Below are 7,974 nucleotides of genomic sequence, written 5' to 3' on the forward strand. Positions count from 1 at the left end.
ATATGATGATTATAAATAAGCCTTATGATTGTTTTGCTTGATTTATAAGAAATTATGTTAAAGGAAGAATGTTGTCTGTGGCTATGACATACGTACAAACTATGATTCATGTTGGCATATTTTGAAACTTAGTATAAAATTCTAAAAATGTTTGCATATGAATTACTTGTTAATAAAAGGAGATCTATGAACATGAAGTTATTAATGCATGATTATGGGACAAAGACTGATGTTGTTACACAGTTAGCAATTTTGCCTTAGCAAGACCTTTTGTTGTGTATAAACATTACTCGAGACAAGAAAAGTTTGGGGGTGTTAAACTGAAAAATATATAGGATTTTTCCTATGCAATTTTATCACCTTTTTACTTAAATTCATTGTTAAAACTAAGTAATTGTTTAATAAATTAATGAAATATGTGAAAATGTGAAATTAGGACATAAAAATTATTAAAATGTGATTTTATGCTTTATTATATAGTTTTCATGCATAAAATGTCTTATATTAATTTGAACATAGTAATTTTTAAGACATAAAATGGGCCATGCATGCTTAAATTAAATAATAAAATATAAAATTATATTTAATAATTTATTTTAAAATATTTCATTAATAATTTGGGTTTTAATTAATTATTTATTTTATTCGTTGATCCTCTAATTTATTGATTTATTTTGGACAAGTCTGATAGCTTTGTTGGATTACAGAAACCGTCCAAATTGAAGACCAAGTCAACCCAATTTCGGCTACACATGGCTGTCCACATACACCAATTTTTGGTTTAATTACATAAGGTCCTTGCAATGTTGAAGAAATTAGAGATTTGCCCGAAGATTTAGATTTGACCGAGTCTCAGTCCTAAATTGTTATGGCATTTAGATTACTTAAAAATCAAGCAAAATTCAACTCCAAATAAACTAATCATGGCCGACCAGTCATTGAAGGAGCTTGAAGGGACTAACCTTCTCTATTTTTAGCAAACTACTCTCCTTTCTTCACCTATAAATAAGACTTCATTTCACCATTCCTAATCATCCCTCATCCCTCATCATTCTCTCTTATCTCTCAATTCTCTTTAGCATTTTCCATTCCCCACGCCTAGCATCATCTCTTCATAGAGATTTTAGCAATTAACCCTCTTAAAGAGCTCTTGGTTGGCCACCTTGGAAAGCCATCAGCAAAGGAGCAAAGCGAAGGAGCGAAGAAGCCTCGTCGGTCAGAGTCTTGAGTGATAGCCGCTTTGATTTGGGTTTACTCTTTCTTTTCTTTGATTTTATCTGAAAATGTTTGCTATGTGTTCTTTGTTCTTGTTACAACAATGTTAGCTTAATTTTATTTAAGCTAGGATGAATGCTTTGATTAAATAATATTTATTTGATTCTTGTTTATAATGTTTGTGCCTCAATCGATCATGTTTTCAATTAAAATCAAGTCTGTATTTCGTTCATTCGTGATTGAAATACACCTGAATTAGCTAAGCGATCCTAACCAAACAATGACTAGTGGACACATAATTGAAACTATAACCAAGCTCTATTATCTGTATAGTTGTTAGATTTGTGTGATTAATCTGTTTCAAACCTAGCACGTCCCTGTTACCTCACATGAATGCAAAGAAGCCCTTAGTAAAAAAGGATCAGTAAAATGCATATTTACTAAGTAAAGGATTCCAAAAGGACCTAATGTGGTTTTTCTAAATGTTATTAAGCATGTTGATAATAAATTGAGTTTAATTAAAGTAATTGTCCTAGTTTATTTATGTTATAATTGTTGCAATTGTGTTTAATTTTGCTAAAATCTATTTCATTCATATAGTTTGCATATTTAGGATAATTTGCATTGGGGATCATTTTATTTAGTTTAATATATTTAATTCTAATCATCACTTCTCAATCATATTGTGTTTTTATTTACCAAGTTGTTAATATAATTTTACAATTAAGTGATTTAACACAAATACAATCCCTATGGAAACGATAACTTGATACTAACTTATTACTTGATAACGGTCGTGTACACTTGCACAAACCTACGCGTTACACCTGGCCGGCTTTGTGCCTGTGTTATTCAAGCTTTGTGCCTAGCAGGCTTTGTGCTGGAGATATTCAGGCTCCGTGCCTAGCAGGCTTCATGCCGGTGTTATTCTGGCTCTGTGTCTAGTAGGTTTGTTCCGGTGTTATTCGAGCTCTGTGCCTAGCAGGCTTTGTGCCGGTGTTATTCCGGCTTTGTGCCTAGCAAGCTTTATGCCGGTGATATTCGGGCTCTGTGCCTAGTAGGCTCTATGCTGGTGACATTCGAGCTCTGTGCCTAGTAAGCTTTGTTCCAATATTATTTAGGCTATGTGCCTAACAGGTTTTTTGTCAGTGTAATTGTATCATGCCTCAAACTAGCAAGCTTGTTTTGGTGTGTTATATAGGTAACTAGTACGGTATATATTGTTTCAATTATCTGATGTTGTTCTATTTGGTTCAACGAGCATGAAAAGGGAAAGAAAGGTATGCATTCAAGTGAGGTTTATCATGTAGTTGATCCTAAAGGAGCTATGCTTAAATGCACTAGTTTGTAGCAATGGTTAATGTTATTCTTATGTTTTGTGTGTTATGCATATGAATGGGTGAGAAAAATTAATGAAATGATAAATTCATAGTTGAATTGAAATATAATAAAAAGGGAATGATGAGTTGAATGATGTACTTATATGTGAGAAATTTACATATGTGTGGATGAATATACCTAGTTCATCAACAAATATACAAATTAGTGAATTGATGTTGTTATTTGAGCTAAAGTAAAAAAATGGAAGGGTTCAAAGTCTTATAAATTTTATTATGCTAGGAATGGAAAATATTTGTGATAGTGAGGAATTTACCCATTTTTTAGTTAATGGTTATAAAGTTGATAAACTTTGTGAGTGGGTTTAGATTTATAATCACCCCATAAAGTTCTTTATTAAAATGAAATGTTAAGTTTAAAGTTTATACGAGCCTACTAAGCATTTGTCACTTATGTAGTTATTTTTTCTTTACTTTACAGATTATCGGAAGCTCAATCAGAAAGGAAGCTAGTCGGAGATCCATCACGCTATCCATCGATTTCATTGATAAATTTTGATGCTTTAGTCGTGGTTATAATGGCATGTATAGGTGGACCTATATCTAATGTTTAGTTAATGATATTAGCATGTAATATTGCTTTGAATTTATGAAACTTATGTTATTTTGATGCCTTGATGGTTGGTGTGCTTTTGGCACTTTGATGCTTAATGGTTGGTGTTTATATGATCAAATTAATGCATGGTTTTATGGCCAAAGTGATAAGTGTTGGTATGTTTGCAAAGTGATCATTTAGGGCATGTTTTGTTATGGAATTTAGTCAAGTATGTTTGGTTGAATTATGACCATTTGGACATAAATTTATGTATGTTTGATTTTGGTGATTGAGGTGCCTTATTGACATATTGGTTGTATGGATAAGTGATGTAATGATTTGGTCATTTTTATGCATGTTTTGGTATTATGATGCTTTGTTCATGTGTGCAAATAACTTGTAAGTTCAATGATGAAAGGATGAAAGAAATTGCTTAATTTTTGGCCATTTTCTTGTCCATACGGGTTAAGACACAGGTGTGGGTCTTAGCCATGTGTGATACATGACCATGGACATAGCTGTGTGTCCCCTGTAGCTTTTAAAAGGTTTCATTTAAAGAGATACACAGCCTGGCATACGGGCGTGTGACTTGGCCGTGTGACCCAGGTCAGTGAGTTACACGGGCACAGACACAGGCTGGGACACGACCGTGTGTCTCAGCCATGTGACCCTTGTAGTATGAATTTTTTTACCTTTTTCCGTGAAGTTCTAAATGTTTTTTATTTAGTCCTGAATCATTTCTAAAGTGTTTCTAAGGCCTCGAGGGCTCGAATAAGGGACGTTATGCATGTGTTTGAATGAATTATGTTATGATTTATGAAATGATTGGAAATGAAGGTTTTTATGTTACATTTTTTTAGTAAAGCTTCGTAACCCTATTTTGGCAAGGATACGGGTTAAAGGTGTTACATTTAGTTGTATCAGAGCTACGATTTAATCGATATTTGGACTAACATATCATGTATGGAGTCTAGAAATACATGCCATTATATAACTTGTGATAGTGTGATGTCTCCTGACTCTGATGAGATTTGTTTCACTTTTAGACTAAGATGCTTTCCAACTGAGCTAATTCCGATAATGCTGAAAGTGATATTCAAGTGTTTGATTAAAGGTTGCTAAGGATGAGTAGAGACTTATAAAGGTAAGAGAAAAATTTCATAATGTTATGTTGATAATGAATGCTATGTTTTGTGTATTCTTGGGAGTCAAATTTGGAGCCTTTATGATCTCTACCCCCTCACCCTCAAAATCTTATACAATGAAATTCATGAGATTTATGTTGATTAAACCCACAAGTATGAAATAGAAGAGTTCAGTGGTTGAATGAATAATAATGCAGTCAGAACCGAGAATGGGTTAGCAAGTAAAGAGAGTTCTAGAGGAGATATTGGATTTTTTTGAAGATCATTCGAGATACGCAACGTCACTGTTAAAGAAGAGGTTATTCACGGGTAATCGACTATTTAGGTATGGTATCTAAAGAACGGATTAACCAAAATTTCTTCAGAACTAGTTTCTTTAGAGAATGAGATAATATGGGATTATTGATGACTATAGTCAATGGAATAATTTTTGAATTACAAAGATATCTGAATGCAGCTGTTATGGCTGAGTATATTACAACGATCTTTTTATCATTCAATATGGTTATATATTTTTGGAAATTCAAAAGAGCTTTATATATTGGAGTTCTTTATCTCGGCTATCTTATTATTCTTATTGTTTAATCTATCGGACGTGGTTCATTTGTAAAAGATATTCAATGGCCGGAAGTAATTACATCTATTATGGTTATAATTCCTGGTTTGATCATGAGAGCATGGTGATATAGATCTCAGATTTATAAAGATTGTGTTACTGCACTGGTTGTTACTAGAACTACATCTGGTTTTTCTCTTCTATGTAGGATTGTACTATTAATTTTGAGGTATTGTTCTATCTATACGGTTGTAACATTGATCTTATTAAAGCACTATGGTTTTAATCTATCTGATGGTTGTGGCTTCGGTATGATTCAAAGCTTCGATGTTATTAAGCGAAATAGTTTTATTATATTTCCTTTCTAGCTTTCGTGAAGGGGTAGGCATAGACAAAAGAGTAGACGGTGGAAGATCGACCTCAAACTTGTATATTGGTTCTCATTCTTCAGGTAATCTTGATTTATGTCAACGAATTAAAATGGGATGTTATGTTTCGTTTGAGTTAATGCAGTTTGTAGAAATCTCTGATTAGTATTCTGAAGGAATTTTGATAGATGGTATATTTGGATTTTCTTGACAACAATAAGAAAGACCTTTCTAAAATGTTATTATTTGATTGATAGATCGACTCAATTGTGTTATTCAAAATCGGGTTATTCTTTTGAAAATTTAGGTAAGTTGTTTATATTCAAGCTTATTTTTCGATTTGGGAATAAATTTTACGGAATCACGAGTAAATAGACAGACAGTCAATGGGAAATTCATATTGTAGAAGATATGATATAGGTATATATCGACCAGATAAGTTACAATCGAGAAACATTATTATAGGTTAAAGTCGTCTCGATAGTCGAAGCTATTGCACTTATCTTAAATGATATTGCCTGACTCCTTCCATGAAAGGGGAACAAATATTAGTTGAAAGTTACAGATGCAAACATGTTAGAAGCATCAGTCAGAGTTTGATAATCCAAGTTTCTTGGTTATGTCTCGATAAAGTATCAATGGGAATTTCTCAATAGTTATTCTATTAATGATAAACTTATGATAGAAGAACTTCATAGTTGTTCAGTTAAGTTCGACATAGTATCAAGTTTTAATATGAGTTCTAATGTGATTTTTGAATGGAGATGAGTTATAATTGACTTATTTATGGATTACCATTAAGAAAATGACAAAAAGGTTCGATGTGATGGCTTTCACCAGGTGAGAAATTTCAAGGGCGAAATTTTCATAACAGGGAGAGTTGTAATAGCCCGATTTTTATTGGTGTCGAAAATAGTGGTTTTGAGGCCACCAAATCCAACAAGTAAGTTCATAAGTATTATTATTTAATATTTACGAGCCAAGTATGATTTTAAAAAGGTTTTTGATTTGATAATTTATGTTATTTAAGCGATTTATTAAGTTCTAGTGGTATGAACCAAAAGTCAAGTTGTTTTAGAAAATGAGCCTCTGTGACCTAATTTCTATAAATCGAGCCAGAAATATTTTTATAAATATTTACGGAGTGTTATTAAGGTGGTATTAAAGTTTCGTGAAGAAATTTTAACATGTAGATAGTTAATTAAATAAAAAGGACTAAATTGTAAAATGTGCAAATTTTATGAATTAATGCATTTAGTTACCAAATGGCTTTATTATTAATAGAGAAAGGACCTATGTGGCAATTTAGCCTTAATTAATATGGTTGGCCGGTAACTTGAATGAAAATGATAAAATAAATATGATTTGTAACACCCCAAACCCGGCCTAGACGTTATGACCAAATCTGGCGTGTCACATTAAAATGTTTTTTTGAAAAACTTTGTCTTATTAATAAATCTCGTTGAAAGACAAAAGCCAATTTTTTTAATTCTAAAGTCAACTTAACTATTTTTTAACCATTTTAAACCAGCCTTACTTTTAAAAACATGCTTGTTGCGGAAGAATTTCAACAATGTTGCGAAAACGTGATGTTATGAAAACAGATATCATTTTGGAAAACCGCGCTCTACTTTTAATAGAAATAAATCATAATAGTTAAAAAAAACCCCAAGTTAAAAGGTAGAAGATTAGAGAAAAGGCCTTATTACTTTAAAAACCCAAAGAGAACGTAATTTAAGTAATGTAAAAGAAAAAATATGAAAATTTAAAGTCGTTCGTAGTGTGGCCACCTCCGAGTCATCCCATACATCGAACCGCCTACTGAGGATTACCTGAAAATTTTAAAAGATGGGGTGAGTTTACGAAAACTCAGTGTGTACAACCCTCATCGAGAATAAAGCATATGTCACATCAATTTGGGCCTAAGCCCATTACAATAACGGTGCCACTTGGCCTTAGTCCATTGTAGCCTCAGTTGGGCCTGAGCCCATGTCACAATCAGAATTAGATTATGCAATGCACAAATACCCAACCAACCCTGCACTCTGTATCCCGTCCAACCCTACACTCCTGTGGGGATTTAATCGACACGCCCATCCCTACACTCCTAATGTAACACCGGTTGCAGCACTAACCAATTTCGCAGCAGAGCTGCCAATCACATAATGGCTTTAAGCCGTCGGTGGATCCACAGTCGTCAAGTGACCAAGCGACCCTAACAAATCATATACTTCCTCCAAATCAATGATCTCGTCTACCATGCAGCATAATATCACATGAATGCAAACATATCATAAATGGCATGCAATAACAATCATATAACATGTAGGGGCATTTTAATCATTTTGCCCTTCGGGGCATAATGGTCATTTTGTAAACCGGGATCTGAGTACACTTACTGACCCATTAGTAGGTTCATAGTTGTCTCGTGCGACCCGTGCAACCTTTAGCAAACAAACAGAGCGATTGGGCCCAAAGCCCATTTAAGCAGACCACATGACCCACTGGCCTACCAAGCTCGATTTTGATCCAAGCCATGTGAGTGACACAGCCGATCCAACGTTTTCCCACCTATTGGTGAGTTTTACACATCTAGGGCCTACGGGCCCACTACTCAGCCCAAGTGGGCCCACACGCTCGTGAAGCCCACTTAGCCCAAACTCAGTCACGGCTATGTGACCTACATAGCCCAGTCCAATATTTAACACCTACCATGGATTTAATCTGTGTGTGGCCCACGAGCCCATTGGGCCCACAA

The sequence above is a fragment of the Gossypium hirsutum genome, chromosome A01, assembly GCF_007990345.1.
Source record: "Gossypium hirsutum isolate 1008001.06 chromosome A01, Gossypium_hirsutum_v2.1, whole genome shotgun sequence".
In the NCBI taxonomy this organism is placed as follows: domain Eukaryota; kingdom Viridiplantae; phylum Streptophyta; class Magnoliopsida; order Malvales; family Malvaceae; genus Gossypium; species Gossypium hirsutum.